This window comes from Aedes albopictus, chromosome 3, assembly GCF_035046485.1.
Source record: "Aedes albopictus strain Foshan chromosome 3, AalbF5, whole genome shotgun sequence".
NCBI lineage: Eukaryota > Metazoa > Arthropoda > Insecta > Diptera > Culicidae > Aedes > Aedes albopictus.
In genome coordinates this window covers 400,881,756-400,900,334 of record NC_085138.1, presented here as the reverse complement: position 1 = coordinate 400,900,334, position 18,579 = coordinate 400,881,756, and the positions used below count along the sequence as shown (strand labels likewise).

Genomic DNA, 18,579 nt, shown 5'->3' with positions numbered 1-18,579 from the left:
TCGGAATGGTTCCACCTTCAGCAAAAAATATCTACGTGTTCTGTCTGTTGCAGCACTATATTACTTCCAATTCCACAGGTGATAGAAAGTTTCACTATCAAACCACCGATATCAGTAGAGATAACTATTTAATAACACGGATAAACGAATATAAACGATGTTTGAAAACCACGCATAAAACAGCTACAATAACAATGACAGTGTTGCCCGAAGGACCATTTATGGTCCTCTATCACCCTTTAAAAAGTTTGCAATCAGGAACCTAACACCCTGTATATGAACCCTACCAATGAAAAAAAAACATTAAATTCTCAGAGCCTTCGTACCAATTTGTACGATAAAAAATCCTCTATTGTATGCAAGAATGTCAGAGCAATCAAACGTTGTCATTTCAACTTAGTTTTGTTATTTAAAACATTTCGAAATAATATTTTCCACTTGCCTTGTTGAGCCTAGGTAAAATCAAGAATTTAAAATTTGTAGGGTGCTACGGTCACTCTACCATATTTGGTCGACCAGAAACGACCCGTCGAAAATCTGACTTTATACTGAAATTATATCGATAAGTCATCGGAAGACAGTGCCCAAAGCTCACAGCAATTCAAAAATAATAATCGAGCAAATGTTTCTGTTGTGCACATCAAAGCATTTCAGCATTGTAATTGAATTGGATAGACTAAGTCAAATCAAGAAATGAAGGGATCGCTCAACTTCGAGCTATAACAAAATCTTCTGTACATTTTATATTATTTTACAATGCCTGTTTCAGTTGAATAGAGCGGTCAAAAGTCGCTGAATAGCGTATAGCTAACAAATAGAAAAGAAATTTCCTGTCGGTGGTGTTTCCCGGCCTCGGCGACCGGACAAATAGAGTTCTTCGAGCAGCTCTCCTAAACCATCTCGTTCCAACGAGTTTACATAACACTCTGACGCCACTGACGGGCTGATGTGATGCGAGGGGGAGTCGCCGCCGCAAACTCTAGCTAGCACATCATCATCTTTATGCGAGCCTTTCGGTTTGGGTCACATGCAGTGACCTTTTACGTTTGGACCCCCCTAGAGTGCTCTCCAGCCAGTCAGTCAGTCAGTGTCTGGTTCGTCTAGTCTAGCGCACCTTACCTCAAGTTGAAGAAGACTAGAAGCAATAGAGGACCAACTTGCGCGAACTGGAGCCTCCGTTTCACGGTTTGGCTTAGTCCAAACCGCGCCGAACATAAGCCTAGTGTAGAGGAGCTTTTATGCAACCGTCCTCCTCGGTCGTAGCATAGGGGAGCCCTCGCTTTGATGACGATGCGTGTGTTTGGGCCACTTTGTGTGTTCCCATCAATCGTTTTCGCGTGTCGCAGCAGCCAGCGGCACATGACGCAGACCAGTGCCCTTCCAACAACGCAACGCGAAGAACGTCTTTTGGCTACCAGGTATAAGTACAAGCAGCGCAGCAACATCAGGGGAGGCCCGAAGCTAACCCACAATGGCTGCTCGCACACGAAACGATTTAGGTTTCTAACTTTTTACCTGAACACTGAACCACCAGCAAACGGTTGCTTTTTCCTCGAATTCACCACCCAAGAGGCTGCTGGCTGGTGCCGTTTGGGAAGAGCTGCGGATCAGCCGCTCTCGAAAGGAGCTTCTTACGTAACTCATTAAAGACTCACGTTTTTATCAACTGCTTTTTTTGCGGAATGGGTCGTTTTTTTTCGCGAACCCAAAAATGCGTATCTTGGGATGATGCATAGAAGAGAAAACGTGGAATTCAGTGAATGCTGGCTTTGAATTGTTTGCCCGAGTGTGATGAGAAAAAAATGATTCTCTGTATTTTCTGTCTTCCCTGCTTTCTTTATTGTATCCGTTTTCGTTGTCTTTTCCATTTTATCTGTTCCTCTGTATTTTCTGCTTCTGTTTTTTTTCTATTTCATCTGTCTTCACTATCTTCTCTGTCTTCTATGTCCTCTCTGTCTTCTTTGTCTTCTCTGTCTTCGCTGTCTTCTCTGTCTTCTCTGTCTCCTCTGTTTTCGTTGTCTTCCCTATCTTCTATGTCTTCGCTGTCTTCTCTGTCTACCCTGTCTTTTCTTTTTTTATGTATCTTCTGTCTCCTCTGTCTTCTCAATTTATCTGTCTTTTCTGTCTTTTCTGTCTTCTATGTCTTCTCTATCTTCTATGTCTTCTCTGTCTTCTCTGTCTTCTCTGTCTTCTCTGTCTTCTCTGTCTTCTCTGTCTTCTCTGTCTTCTCTGTCTTCTCTGTCTTCTCTGTCTTCTCTGTCTTCTCTGTCTTCTCTGTCTTCTCTGTCTTCTCTGTCTTCTCTGTCTTCTCTGTCTTCTCTGTCTTCTCTGTCTTCTCTGTCTTCTCTGTCTTCTCTGTCTTCTCTGTCTTCTCTGTCTTCTCTGTCTTCTCTGTCTTCTCTGTCTTCTCTGTCTTCTCTGTCTTCTCTGTCTTCTCTGTCTTCTCTGTCTTCTCTGTCTTCTCTGTCTTCTCTGTCTTCTCTGTCTTCTCTGTCTTCTCTGTCTTCTCTGTCTTCTCTGTCTTCTCTGTCTTCTCTGTCTTCTCTGTCTTCTCTGTCTTCTCTGTCTTCTCTGTCTTCTCTGTCTTCTCTGTCTTCTCTGTCTTCTCTGTCTTCTCTGTCTTATCTGTCTTCTCTGTCTTCTCTGTCTTCTCTGTCTTCTCTGTCTTCTCTGTCTTCTCTGTCTTCTCTGTCTTCTCTGTCTTCTCTGTCTTCTCTGTCTTCTCTGTCTTCTCTGTCTTCTCTGTCTTCTCTGTCTTCTCTGTCTTCTCTGTCTTCTCTGTCTTCTCTGTCTTCTCTGTCTTCTCTGTCTTCTCTGTCTTCTCTGTCTTCTCTGTCTTCTCTGTCTTCTCTGTCTTCTCTGTCTTCTCTGTCTTCTCTGTCTTCTCTGTCTTCTTTGTCTTCTTTGTCTTCTTTGTCTTCTCTGTCTTCTCTATCTTCTCTATCTTCTCTGTCTTCCCTGTCTTCTCTGTATTTTCTGTCTTCTCTGCCTTCTCTGTCTTCTCTGTCTTCTCTGTCTTCTCTGTCTTCTCTGTCTTCTCTGTCTTCTCTGTCTTCTCTGTCTTCTCTGTCTTCGTTGTCTTCGTTGTCTTCTCTGTCTTCTCTGTCTTCTCTGTCTTCTCTGTCTTCTCTGTCTTCTCTGTCTTCTCTGTCTTCTCTGTCTTCTCTGTCTTCTCTGTCTTCTCTGTCTTCTCTGTCTTCTCTGTCTTCTCTGTCTTCTCTGTCTTCTCTGTCTTCTCTGTCTTCTCTGTCTTCTCTGTCTTCTCTGTCTTCTCTGTCTTCTCTGTCTTCTCTGTCTTCTCTGTCTTCTCTGTCTTCTCTGTCTTCTCTGTCTTCTCTGTCTTCTCTGTCTTCTCTGTCTTCTCTGTCTTCTCTGTCTTCTCTGTCTTCTCTGTCTTCTCTGTCTTCTCTGTCTTCTCTGTCTTCTCTGTCTTCTCTGTCTTCTCTGTCTTCTCTGTCTTCTCTGTCTTCTCTGTCTTCTCTGTCTTCTCTGTCTTCTCTGTCTTCTCTGTCTTCTCTGTCTTCTCTGTCTTCTCTGTCTTCTCTGTCTTCTCTGTCTTCTCTGTCTTCTCTGTCTTCTCTGTCTTCTCTGTCTTCTCTGTCTTCTCTGTCTTCTCTGTCTTCTCTGTCTTCTCTGTCTTCTCTGTCTTCTCTGTCTTCTCTGTCTTCTCTGTCTTCTCTGTCTTCTCTGTCTTCTCTGTCTTCTCTGTCTTCTCTGTCTTCTCTGTCTTCTCTGTCTTCTCTGTCTTCTCTGTCTTCTCTGTCTTCTCTGTCTTCTCTGTCTTCTCTGTCTTCTCTGTCTTCTCTGTCTTCTCTGTCTTCTCTGTCTTCTCTGTCTTCTCTGTCTTCTCTGTCTTCTCTGTCTTCTCTGTCTTCTCTGTCTTCTCTGTCTTCTCTGTCTTCTCTGTCTTCTCTGTCTTCTCTGTCTTCTCTGTCTTCTCTGTCTTCTCTGTCTTCTCTGTCTTCTCTGTCTTCTCTGTCTTCTCTGTCTTCTCTGTCTTCTCTGTCTTCTCTGTCTTCTCTGTCTTCTCTGTCTTCTCTGTCTTCTCTGTCTTCTCTGTCTTCTCTGTCTTCTCTGTCTTCTCTGTCTTCTCTGTCTTCTCTGTCTTCTCTGTCTTCTCTGTCTTCTCTGTCTTCTCTGTCTTCTCTGTCTTCTCTGTCTTCTCTGTCTTCTCTGTCTTCTCTGTCTTCTCTGTCTTCTCTGTCTTCTCTGTCTTCTCTGTCTTCTCTGTCTTCTCTGTCTTCTCTGTCTTCTCTGTCTTCTCTGTCTTCTCTGTCTTCTCTGTCTTCTCTGTCTTCTCTGTCTTCTCTGCCTTCTCTGTCGTCTCTGTCTTCTCTGTGTTCTCTGTATTTTCTGTCTTCTCTGCCTTCTTTACTGTATCTGTTTTCGTTGTCTTTTCCATTTTCTCTGTTCCTCTGTATTTTCTGCTTCTGTTTTTTTTTCTATTTTATCTGTCTCCGCTATATTCTCTGTCTTCTATGTCCTCTCTGTCTTCTCTGTCTTCTCTGTCTTCTTTGTCTTCTCTAACTTCTCTGTCTTCTCTGTTTTCTCTATGCTCACTGTTTTCTTTGTCATCTCTGTCTTTTCTGTCTTCTTTTTCTTCTCTGTCTTCTCAGTCTTCTCTATCTTCTCTGTCTTCTCTATTTTATCTGTCTTCTCAGTCTTCTCTATCTTCTCTGTTTTTTTTCTGTCTTCTCTGTGGCTATATGGGCTTCTGGTTGTCTGATAATTATATAGCACTTTAAGTTACACACACTTTAAAAAATAACGCTGTTTCATGCATTCATCGCATTACATAATTAATTTCTCACTTTGTTAGTTTTACTAGGTGTACTGACTCCCTAACTTCTACCTATAGGAATTAGATGAGCATATCTATTCACAACTCGTCACTCGCATCATATCCGCACAAGACGAGCAACAAGAAACACCAGTGAAAAAAATTTCCGATACTATAATTGGAAGAAGCTATTACATATTAGTTTAACGAGTACGCTCGCGAAAAAGCACGCATAAACCTTAAAAATCAAACGATTGTTGTAATGGATCTCAATCGATACCATCCAAATTGCAATAGTTAACCGTCGCGTCGTCGTCGGAAACGATGAACATGATGATTTGATTTTGTCCAACATTTTTTTTAGCATCGGTTACGTGCGCTTGGGGCTTCGCTAGGATGCACTGCGCACTGACATGTGTCACAAATTTTACCTGCGCGGTTGGATCCGTGTGAAGTGCGCGCGCTCGGTTACGAAATGTGACGACGCTCTTTCAAGTGGCAAATTGTTCGATGCAACCGAAACGGAGAGCAAAAAAACGTCTCGTCGTGGTCATTAAATGACCTTCAATATGGTAGCAGCAGCGTGGTGACGACGACGTTGTTGGCCGCGATCGATAGCAGTTTTTCAAGTTGGTTGCATAGTGTGAAGTCAAGCCGTTGCACTCAGGATGCAAACTGCGAATATCACCTTGAGACAGTTTGTGACTTTTGAGCGACAAGTGTACAAGAGCATCCGGCGGTCATCATCCGATAATTTGATTTTATTATATCACTTGCACGCATGTATTTAGGTGTCCAATGTTCATGACGTGTTTATTTTAATTGCCAACATCCGGAAAGGAAGAGGACAAGATTTTTAGCTCTTGGTGCTAACCTGCACCATGGGAAACAACTGAAGGTCAGTGTGTATATCATTTCTTGAGTAATGAAATCCAATGAAAATTTATAAGTGTAATTAGGCGTCTAATTAAACTCCCCAAAACACAATTTAAACCATCTAATAATACCTCCTCAAATCTAATATAAAAGACAGAGAAGACAGAGAAGGCAGAGAAGATAGATAGCACAGAGAACACAGAGAAGACAGAGAAGACATAGAAGTCATAGAAGACAAAAGGCAGAGAAAACAGAGCATACAGTGAAGACAGACGACAGTGAAGACAGAGAAAAAAGAGAAGACAGAAAAGACAGAGAAGACAGAGTAGACAGAGAAGGCAGAACAGAAAGAGGAGACAGAGAAGGCAAAAAATGCAGAGAAGGCAGAGGAGGCAGAAGAAAAAAACAGAGAATACAGAGAAGACAGAAAAGACAGAGAAGACAAAGAAGACAGGAAAGAAGAGAACATTTAGAAGAGAGATCAGACAGAGAAGACTGAGATTACAGAGGAGACAAAGAAGACAGGGAACCCAAGTAACACATTTGTTACAGAAGAGTCACGGTGGAGCAGTTTTTTGTTGCGCAAAAGTCACTGTGACTTACTTCTAGCAAGTAAGTAATAATTTGTTAGAAGTAAGTCACAGTGCCTTCCGATTAACAAAAAGGTGCGCCGCCTTGACTCTTCTATGACAAATGTGTTACTTGGGAAGACAGAGGAAACATAGAAGACAGAGAAGACAGAGAAAACAGATAAAACAAAAAAAAAACAGGCAAGACAGAGAACAAAGAACACACAGAGGAATGAGAAAACAGAGAAGTCATCGGAGAATTCAGAGACGACAGAAAAGGCAGAGAAGACAGAAGAGACATAGAAGACAGGGAAGACAGAGAAGACAGAGAAGACAGAGAAGACAGAGAAGACAGAGAAGACAGAGAAGACAGAGAAGACAGAGAAGACAGAGAAGACAGAGAAGACAGAGAAGACAGAGAAGACAGAGAAGACAGAGAAGACAGAGAAGACAGAGAAGACAGAGAAGACAGAGAAGACAGAGAAGACAGAGAAGACAGAGAAGACAGAGAAGACAGAGAAGACAGAGAAGACAGAGAAGACAGAGAAGACAGAGAAGACAGAGAAGACAGAGAAGACAGAGAAGACAGAGAAGACAGAGAAGACAGAGAAGACAGAGAAGACAGAGAAGACAGAGAAGACAGAGAAGACAGAGAAGACAGAGAAGACAGAGAAGACAGAGAAGACAGAGAAGACAGAGAAGACAGAGAAGACAGAGAAGACAGAGAAGACAGAGAAGACAGAGAAGACAGAGAAGACAGAGAAGACAGAGAAGACAGAGAAGACAGAGAAGACAGAGAAGACAGAGAAGACAGAGAAGACAGAGAAGACAGAGAAGACAGAGAAGACAGAGAAGACAGAGAAGACAGAGAAGACAGAGAAGACAGAGAAGACAGAGAAGACAGAGTAGACAGAGAAGACAGAGAAGATAGAGAAGACAGAGAAGACAGAGAAGACAGAGAAGACAGAGAAGACAGAGAAGACAGAGAAGACAGAGAAGACAGAGAAGACAGAGAAGACAGAGAAGACAGAGAAGACAGAGAAGACAGAGAAGACAGAGAAGACAGAGAAGACAGAGAAGACAGAGAAGACAGAGAAGACAGAGAAGACAGAGAAGACAGAGAAGACAGAGAAGACAGAGAAGACAGAGAAGACAGAGTAGACAGAGAAGACAGAGAAGATAGAGAAGACAGAGAAGACAGAGAAGACAGAGAAGACAGAGAAGACAGAGAAGACAGAGAAGACAGAGAAGACAGAGAAGACAGAGAAGACAGAGAAGACAGAGAAGACAGAGAAGACAGAGAAGACAGAGAAGACAGAGAAGACAGAGAAGACAGAGAAGACAGAGAAGACAGAGAAGACAGAGAAGACAGAGAAGACAGAGAAGACAGAGAAGACAGAGAAGACAGAGAAGACAGAGAAGACAGAGAAGACAGAGAAGACAGAGAAGACAGAGAAGACGGAGAAGACAGAGAAGACAGAGAAGACAGAGAAGACAGAGAAATCCAGAGAAAGACAAAGAAAGACAGAGAAAGACAGAGAAGACAGAGAAGACAGAGCAGACAGAGAAGACAGAGAAGACATAAGTAGGCAGGCTAAAACATGAAACAGGAAATATAATGTAGATTGAAAACAGAAGAACAAAATGAGAATATTTAACACATCATACATAGAGCAGGAGACAAATGATATATGATGGAAACCCTAATATAGAAGACAGTGAAACAAAATAGTAAGAAGGCAGCAGACAGGTGATAGCAAAACAGAAGAGAGAAGAGTTAATGAGATCTCAAGAAACACGACTTGTTTCTAAGCCAGTAACAGCAACCTTAGTGCAATTTATTCACTGTCCGTATCACGGACAACAGAACACAATTGCTTCTTATCTGAAACCCAAAAAGCGCAGATTCTGAATTCTTATGTAACATAAACGAGGGGGAATGATAATAAAATGGAAAAAAATCAACCAGACTCGAACCATGGACACCAGAAGTATTATCCACTCACCTTGCATACTACACCACTACTACGCTGCTCAACGCATCATAAAAGCTACTGAAGTTGCTTGTTACTTTATTGCACCTTCTTTGTCACAAGTTAGAGAACTGTCAAAATGAAAAGACGCTCATGTTTTCTGCAACGCTTTTGGAACCTAATCTGAACAAACAAACCAGAGTTAGATGTTTCATGCATGTTACATAGTACTTTTAATGTGAACTAACTGTATTATCACTTTCGAGGAATATGTAAGCTCCGCCTCCGCCGATGGTTATTTGTGATTTCTATGAAACAAAGCCACAACTTTACGAATTTCGAAGTTTAAATGCAACTCAATTGACAAGATGGAAGTTTCATGTGCTTCTAGTGCAACTCATTTACACCAAAGCATAGAAAGCCACATTCTAGATGATGTTGCCGGTGCTGCTTGGGATGATTAAAGACAGTTGACAGAAGACCCAACATACATTAAAAACATAACAGACATTACAGACGACAAAATACTGAAGACAGAGAACAACAGACAGATAGCAGAAGACAGTAAACAGAAAAAAGATGAGAAGAAAAGAAGGGAATAGGGCAGAAAACGGAAGACATCTAATTAATGACAGAAGACAGTAAACAGAAATGGAAAGAGTGAAATAAGTGGATAGAAGACATATGGCAGCAGACAGCAAACAAGAGATTGTGAACAGGAGATAGAAACAGGATTGTGAACAGGAGATAGAAGTAGAAATTAGTAAGCACATAATCATAAGAAAGGATACAGATCATAGAAGACAAAAAAGAAGACAGAACTCAGTTAAAACGGAAGAAGCTTATGAAGGAAAATAGAATAGAGAAGATTGTAATCAAAAGATAGAAGACAGAATACAAAAATATAGAAAATATCGTACAGGAGAAACATGACAGAATATAAACAACAGATGACAGACAACAGAAAGCGAAAAAATAGACGGAGGGCAGAAGACAGTTTTTTTTTGTATGGAACCCAGCAAATTCCTTGAATCGAATTCAATATAATCGTAAATTTGACCACTTTCAAACATATTTTCAAAGAGATCAATAGCTCTTATTGAGCAATAACATACTGCTCAGCTCGTTGAATGCAAACGTTATTAACCAATAGGCAGAAACAACTTATGCTCTGCATTTCGAAAACTGCAGCCCATTACTCTGTCCTAGCCATTCATTGATAGCTGCCGCCAGCGATAGAGATCAATAGAAATTATAATCCCAAATGCTCGCGTATGTTTATGAGCCCCCACATAATACCCTTAACATACAGGTTTCGCCTCAAAGCCCGTACCGCTGCAGATCGCTCTCGCTCTGTTGCATCAGCCAATAATCAGTACATATAATTAAGTGAAACAATAAGTTATCAGCGCCGTTTGAGCTTTTCCGAGCAGTCGTGTTCTGGATCAGCCGCTTGCGACTGACTGACTGCGCTTACTAGCAAACATGAGGAAATTCGATCCGTCGTCGTTGGCCTTTTGAGCCATTAAGAGAGTAGCTAAAAGAAAAGTGGTCATAAAAGCTAAGCACCTTTTGGTGGGGCTTCCCAATAGCTCTGAGAAACTTCGATCCAGACCGCCGCGCCGCCAACGACGATGACGACCACTGACTGACTGTGGTAAAAGTGCGGTTTTCCTCATTTCGATCACTTCAATAAAGATAAATTCTAAAATAATTGACATTTAGCTTCTCAGGTTGACGTTGTCGCCGTTTCGCCGTCGTCGTCGGCGTCATCATCGTTTTCGACGATGGTAATGCTGCGGTTTTCAAGGGAGGAAAAGAAGCGCATTAGACGACGATGATGGTGTGCCATGGGAATACGATGCAAGTCTATAGGAATGCATTTGGAGTGTTTGGGGTGAAATGCACATTCGAGAATCTAACTGTTTCTTTGTAAAAATATGTATTATAATTCCTGTTATTGGAAAGGCATTTCAAAGCAAGTACGATATTTTCTACATTCCTGACGTTTCGGCTTGAGGATTAAACCTTTTTGAAGAGTTGTAGTGTTTATCTGCTTTTTTATTATTATCTCTGCATCTGGAATGCTTGGATAGTTTGTTTTTAGTGCATAGGGGTTGTTTTCTTTATTGATTTTAGAGTGCAGTTTACAGTTTACAGTACAGTACACAGTGAATAGCATAAAATGAAGTAAGAAAAATCAAATTAACACAACACTGACACACGTTAACCAATCTCTCAGAGTAGTTCAAAAGTGGAAATCATAAAAACGAACCCAAAAAAAAGGCCAAATTCACAGGCCGAAACATTGGGAGTGTAGAAAAAATAATTCTCGATTTAAACACTAGGAAAGACACTTCCCTTTCGCAACATTTTTCCTGTCGTAATACTCGTTCATTGGGAACATATTTTTCGCTTTCTGGCGTTACATCTCAACTGGAACAAAGCGTGATTCTGTGTTTTGAAAACTTTTATAGTTATTAGCTGTGAGTAACAGACTGTCTTCGTACATCTTGCCCCGAAGATACTTCATGCCAAAGGAGACCGATGAGATTGTATTTCAGAAACTTGGAGCATTTTTACTCGATCCCCCCGTCGTTTGAGCATCGAGCTTCAACCGAACAGAACCGGGAATCAAAGTTTGCTGTAATTGACTGTCGTCAATCTGAGCGCGATAGAGAGAGAACAACTGAATGAGGAGCAGCTTTGGAGCGATTGTCTTTTCGCTCAACAACGACAACGACGACGAAGAAGAAGGTATTAGAGCACCGCCGTCGCCGTTGCCGTCGCCAATAATGGTTGGTATGCAAATTGGTGACTTGATGTCGCCAATGTTATAATTTTCATGGCTGATGTGACTTTTCCGAGTGAACGAGCTCAGTCAGCCATCCAGCAGTGCCGAGCGCAGTGGATGACTTTATTAAAACAATATCACGGTGAGCAGTCAAATTGAGATTTTGTTCGATGCTACTAGCTAAACGAGGCTTGGATTAGGTTTGCGCATGACTCTCATGGGATCGCATTGTGTGTCAATCTGGAACCCATCCATATGACAGAGTTATTGTGCGCTGGAATCTAAATTGGTGTGACATAACCTAGATGGGTACGATCATGTGAGCTCAATCGCGTCCTTGCAATGATGGGTGATCCATATATGTGGCGAAGACGTTCTGTAATTGATTGTGCAGTGTGGTGTTACCTGTCGCGTCTTTTGAAATTATAATTATATCATTATCCTATTAGAGAGAATCAAATAGAATAATAACGCCATTCATCATTCCTTCAGACAGATAAGAATGATGTGAGCCCACCACCATGGCCGACTTAAAGCCCCTGTAGGCAGTGCTGGGTTAAGGCTTCAATTTTGGAAATTATGTTGTCTTTCTTTGGAAAAAAGTATTTATTTGAAAAATTAGCATTTTTGCAAATTTACTTGAAAATTTTAAATACCTTTATAAGCGTATAAGAATTGATTATAGCTTAGCTTGCTTAGACTGACTGTACATGTCAATGGTTGCTTCTCCGTGATTGATCTTGACGAAGTCACACCTCAAAATTTCAAGAGTACATACATATTTGCAGAACCAAAACTTGGTTTGCACTGAAAACTAGATCGATTGATCACCACCAGCGGGTAACCAATCAATTATTTTTTGGCACTAACCGTTCTTCGGTTTTCTGATTTGTTCTCTTGAAATTTTGAGATGTGGCTTCATCATATTTTCACTTAGAGGAAGAAGGACTAGCGTTAGAATAATTTCTGATTTCCTTTTTCCTAGTGGAAATTTTTTTTCAGTTTTACAAAAATAATTATGAAACGAAACATTAAACGATTAACATTTTCCACCACGCATTCAGTGGCGTAGCCACGGAAGGAATTTAGGGTTAAAATCCCCTCAGAGCCAAAATCATAATTTTTCTCCTGTCCACGCCATGTAAGGCCTGCCGGTGATTCGAGCCTGAAAATAAAGTGAAATAGAGCAATCTTTGAGCTTTCGGGCTAGAAGCTATCATGTGAAACATAAGCAAACTGCGCTTTGAACATTTTCCAAAATGGTTTGGATAACTCTTCAAATATAGTCAAAGTCTGGATAATCTCTTAATTGTAATAACAGTTGAAGATTAGACTCCCATGCCCCACCAGCCAGATAGCTGGGCTTAGCAAACTGAGCATTAATTGTGGCAACACTTTGAGCAACATGATGGAACTTTGCTGAGCACGCAAAGTTTTCTTAAGGTGAAACATCAATAAATCCCATTGCAATTTTGCATACAAACTTTAGAGGCACAAATATGACGAACGATACATCGGATCATGCTGCACTTGATTATCCTGGCTTTGCTCACTTGTAAAAGGAGGCAGCTTTTCCAAATCGAGCGCATTTGTTTACGAATTTTTAAGATTTGTGCTCTTGAAAACGTGAGTAGGGGCCCAAGTCGGCCATTGTGGCAGCCATATTGGTATTCTTTGAAGTTTCTCCTTAAACCACTAATGTAGTTGCATAAAGTGGGTGATGAGATACATAAGTAAAGTTACAGCGCGCTTAACCGTTATTGCAACATTTGAGGTGTTTAACTAAATCTTGGAATCAGCTTGGAACGAGGCTTGGAATACATATATAACGAGCTTTTGCATCGAATTATATTGTTAACTCAGAAAATTAACAAGTTTGGCTCAAATATAAGTGAACCCGCAGACGGACCTATCACGCTTATTCTGCGAGTCGAGTGAGTCGTTAATTTTTATCCGGGTAGTCATTACAAGGGTCAAACAAATTTCAAAAAGGGGAGTTTAGAGGCGTTACAGGGGCTTCAGGAGCATTTTTGGGGACTTTTGAAGGGTCTCAGGTGCGTTATAGAGAGTCCTTGGGGGTTTTCTAGTGCTTTTCAGGGAGTTTCGAAGGATTTTAAACGGGGTTTGAATGCGTAACAGGACCGTTTCCGAGGGTTCCGGAGAGTCTTAAGTGCGTTACATTGTGTCCGAGAGGGTTTCAGGGTTTTTTTGGTGCAATTTCAGGAAGTTTAATTGGATTATCAGCGGGTTTCAGATGCACTACTGGGGCGTTTTTTTGGGTTTATGATGGTCTCAGTGTGTTACTTAGAGTCCGAGGGTTCAGGGGTTTTCGGTGGTGTTTCCCGGGCAGAAAATAATTACAAAAAATTGCAAGTTTTACCATTCAAAAAAAATTACTGAATGGAAAAATTTGCCATTGGTTTGTTTGAAATAAGTGACAAAAGGGCAAAAATAATAACTGACATTGTTCTATGAAATAACTGAAGAATGTAAAATTTACACATTACAATGGCAAACCAAGAAAAAAAAATTTAGGGTTGAGAATTGCTAAATATACCATTATTGAGTTATTGGAACAGAACAATATCAAAACTAGTTATTCGCCTGTCAACTAAAAAAAAAACCTATCAAAAATTACCATTAGAATAGCCAAAATTCAAATTTTGTCATTATGTTGTTCTTGATAAGTGCCAAAATGCGATGGTATATCAAACTCGTAAGAGGTCAACAATATCTCACCAATTGCAAAATTTGTCATGATAGAAAAATAAGACATTCAGTAGTTATTCTTCCAAATTTGATAAATGATAAGCGAATGGCATATTTTGATATGCTATCATATTATGCTATTCACATGTTGTTTTAAGCTCTTCATGAAGAACTCATGAATGACAAAATAAGTTATGACAAAAAAATGTGTTATTCTTTTGTTTTTGGTTTGCCATTCACCTCTACCCGGGTTTAGGAAGAAGGATTTCAAATTCCAGCGTCCCATATACCGGTACGTCTCTTAGGAAATAATTTAATAAAAAATGAACCTTATTTGGATGATTTTTCTTGATCAGAACGATAAATCTTTAGAGTAGAATTTCTTCGGTTCCTTGAGAAATATAAATTTTATTGCCGGAATATTTTCTGAAATTTTTGTTGGAGTTCCTCTATATATTTTCTTAGGGTTCTTTTCGGAAATTCCTCCAGGTATACTTTCAGACATTTCATCAGGAATACCTACAAAATATTCTTGAAGTTCATCCAGGAGGTTTCCTAGAAGATCGTTTGATAGTTGAGGGATCGTAAATATCTCTAAGGATTTAAAGAAACCTTTCTTCAGGGATTCTTTCAGATGTTTTTCGATGACCCTTTAGAAATTTCTTCACTCTTCAGAGATTCTTTCTTGTGCTCCCTTAGAAATCACGTACCGTTGAATGGGGTTACTTGCAACAGCGGTGTGACTTGCAAATGAAATGTAAACTATTTTCTTACAATAATAATAGCTAGTGTGTTCCGCTATTTCGGTTATTGAGATTTGTTGTGTTTCTTTGTTTATTGGTCATTTTATGCCATAAAAACAAGTATGAAAATCGTATTTTACTTCTCTCCTATGGTAAGTGCGATAATTCTGATTATGCTACGAGCCATGTATTATGTATGGAACAATAGGCTACCTGGAGGAAGAGGGTGTCAAAAAATGTCGAAAAAAGCAACATCATTTATGAACGACCCTTAAGGACAGCCATATTTTGAAATGATATTCATGTTTCACCTTGTTGAAAGTTCAATTTAGCTTATGGACGTTTTGAAACAATAATTAACATTAATTCATGGAGTAAATTATTTCGGCTCAAATTACCGGCTTTGATATTTTTAAAGTTGAATGGGTGTTTAAATCGTTATTTTAGCTGATGTAGCCAAACACCACTTCAAAGGTAAGGATTTATTTTTTGACATTTCTTTCCTCCAGAGAGTTGTTTCAGGGAATTCTATATACTAATACCTTTCAGACATTTAACAAGAAATTCATTCATGAGTATCTACAAAAGTTCTTTTATCCCGGGTAGAGGTGAAATACTGACGATCAAAACGTGATATTGGTTTGATTGATATAAGAGATAAAAGATCTGAAAATAATATCTGAAAAATGTTCCTGGAACATCTGAACAATATCAAAATTTGATATTACAAGATCAAACGAATAGCTTGCTGCTATTGGTTAGATCTTACAAGATCTAATTATGATCTGATCATCATCTCCAGGAGTAAATTTTAGATATTATTTTCAGATCTTTTATCTCTTATATCAATCAAACCAATATCACATTTTGATCTCAATATCAAAATATGCTATTATTGAGCTCTTTTCCTCTACCCGGGATGATTACTTAGTTCCGAATCATCCTCCTGGAATCCCTTCAGAAATTTCTGCAATTTCTGAACGTTTTCCCGAGAAATGTTTTTCACGAATTCTTTAAGAAACTTCTTCGATATTTAATTTAGAAATTCCTCAAGGATGTCCTATAGAAATCCTTTCAGGGAATATCTCAGAAACTTCTGATTGATTTTTTCGTTAAATTTCTCCAAAAAATACTCATATTTTTTTTAGAAATTCCTCCAATGCCATATCAAAATTTCCTCCAGGTATTCTTCAAGGGTTCCTCCAGGAGCTCCTCCAATGTTTGTTCTGAAATGGTTTCAATGGAATTGAATCTCATCTGTGCATTTTTAAACATTCCTATGAAATTCCTTCAAGTAAACATTGAAGAATTTTTTCAACACTTTTAATGTAATTTCATAAAATACTTCTATAAATATCTGTGGAGAAATATTACTGGAGGAATTTGTGAAAGAACCGCCCAAGCAACACACATGTTATAATAGAGTTACGACAGCGCAAGTTTTGGTTGTATAGAAGTTTATTTTACGTAATTCTAACATTGTGTTGAAATAACGTAAAATAAACTTCTATACAACCAAAACTTGCGCTGTCGTAACTTTTATATAACATGTGTGTTACTTGGGCGCACAAAGAACTCCAAATAGAAACCTTCTAGACATTACTTCGGTAACCCCTGACGAAATTATCCAAGGCATTCCTGGAGGACGCTTGGAATCAATCGCTGAAAATTCTGAAAATAACAGCAAAAATCCTTTTTAGGTAATCTCTTACGGATATTCATTAAAAAAATCCTTAAACTACTGAAGGAATCTGTAGTTAAATTTCTGAAGGAACTCCTGAGTAAGTTGTAGATGCAATCCATAGAGGAATTTTTGAAAGAATTCTTGGAGGATTTTTTGAATAAATTGTCTATTCAATTCTTGCAGAAATCCCTGGGTATATTCTTAAACGAATCCCTGGAGGATTATGTGAAAGAATCCTAAGAAATTTTCTGAAGGAAATCTAGAAAGATTTACTCTAAAAATTTCTGGAAACTCTCCCTCAGAAACCCTTGATGGAATTCCTATAAGGATTTCTAATTTAATGTGTGGAAAACATCCTAGAGAAATCTCTTACCGAAATTCATGAAAAAAATTCTGAAAGAATACCCGAAAGGGCTCATGAAAATATGTTTCAAGGAATCCCTCAAAGAATGTCTAGTCTAGTCTAGTCTAGTCTACATATACACAGCCATTCATTAAAAGAATCCTGGAAAATGATGGAATCGACTAATTCCATCATTTTTCTTGTCATTATTAATCCTTGCAGCACATCTAAGATGTATTACAAACATTAAAGCGGCCAGGCCTACTGTGCAGCGTTGTTATTGTTATTGAAATCAAAGAACGGGGACATCTCGTACCAACCGTTCCGTATACGAAGCATGAATATGAAATATAAACGGTGGGAGTGACGTTGCTAAGAAGGCTGACAAGGAATCCCTCAAAGAATGTCTAAAGAAAAACTTGAACTTCTGTAAGGGATCCTTGAAAAGCGCATGAGAAATGCCCAAAGGAATTTACGTAAAACTTTCTAGGAATTGTTGCTAAAGACATTTCTGAATTTCTTAAGGAATCCGAATAAAAAATCCTGAAGTTATCCTTTCAAGAAATCCAGGAGAAATTTTTACATACATGAAGAAACACTCTGAGGAACTCAATAAGGAATCTCTATATACATTTCTGCAGAGATCACTGAAAGTATACCTACATGAATCACTTAACAAAATTATGAAAAAATTTCCTCCATCATTCCTCATTAAATGTATTGAAGAAACCCTTGAAAAAAAAATTCTAAGCGACCGATGGAGGAATTACTGAAACAACTCTGGGATTACTTCGTAAATAGAACTCCTGTAGTTATTTCTGAAGGGGGGAAGTCCATAAACAACGCCACGCTTTGAGAAAGGAGGGGTCCTGAAAAGTGTGATAACCAAAACCTAATTTTCAGAGGATGTCCCATACAAAAAGTGCATGGGCGTTGAAAATGGATATTTTTTGCGTGACGTAGTTTATAAAATTTCTAAGAAATAAATGGGGCCATTTCAGGAGGTTCTATATAGAAATTGTTTGGAAAATTTAAGAGATGGCATACCCAAAAAAGTATTTCTGAAGGAACATTTGGAATTTTTTTTGAAGAAATCTTTGGAGAAATTACTGAAATAATTCTGGACTCTTAATTTTCTCAAAATATTACCCTGTTAGAATGTCTGACATCCGTGGATGGTTTTCATAATGAATTCCCGGAGAAATTTCTGAAAAAAATCCATGGAGAAATTTCTAAAGCATAGAAAATTTTCTAGGTGAAATTTCACGAGGAATATTGTACGATATTGAGAATACCACCAAGAAAAACGTCGGCGACAGTGACACACGCGTCTACTCAGGTGCGTTTCATGGAGTCCGAGGGAGATATTTTGCCAACTTTTCTGGGCCCATCTTGATGAGTTCAGCGGGCCATATCATCCTTACCAGCTGCTTTGTTTGTTTTGAGCTGGTAAATGGCATCCTTAACTTCCCTCGGCTTGGAAGTTGGATCATTTCCGTCCTCTGTTGCACACCTTCCACCTTTCGTTCACCTCACGTCCGTCCGTACTCCGTCAAGAGGCTTCCGCCCATTTTGGCTCTCGGCACGAAGCCGTTGCGGGATGCATTGAGCTTTTGATAGAACTTCCGAGTTTCTTGGGAACTGCACAGCAGTTCAATTTCTTCGCACTCCGCTTCTTCCAAGTGGAGCTTTTTCTCCCGAAAGAGGCGGGTTTGCTGTTTCCGCTGCTGTTTATAACGTTCCACGTTCTGTCGGGTCCCTTACTGCAGCATTACCGCTTTCGCTGCGTTCTTCTCCTCCAAAATCGGTCTGCACTCTTCGTCATACCATTCGTTCCGTCGGTTCCGTTCCACGTATCCGATGGTGCTCTCGGCTACGTCGTTAATAGCTGCTTTTACTCTACTCCAGCATGCCTCGCGAGGGCCTTCATGGAGCTCACCCTTATCTGGAAACACTGCCTCAAGATTCTGCGCGTATGCTGAGGCTACATCCGGATGTGTCAGACGCCCTTAGTCGTACTGAGGTGGACGCCGGTACCGTACATTGTTGATTACTGAGCATTTCGGGCGCAGTTTATCCATCACCAGGTAGTGGTCAGTGTCTATGGC

The 18,579-nt window shown here is 39.7% G+C and overlaps 1 protein-coding gene across 7 annotated transcripts in view; it reads left to right on the top strand.

The window, feature by feature from the left end:
- Window positions 1-18,579, top strand: part of LOC109408351 (formin-J) — a 568,254-nt gene that overhangs the window by 241,863 nt on the left and 307,812 nt on the right. The window lies entirely within an intron of this gene.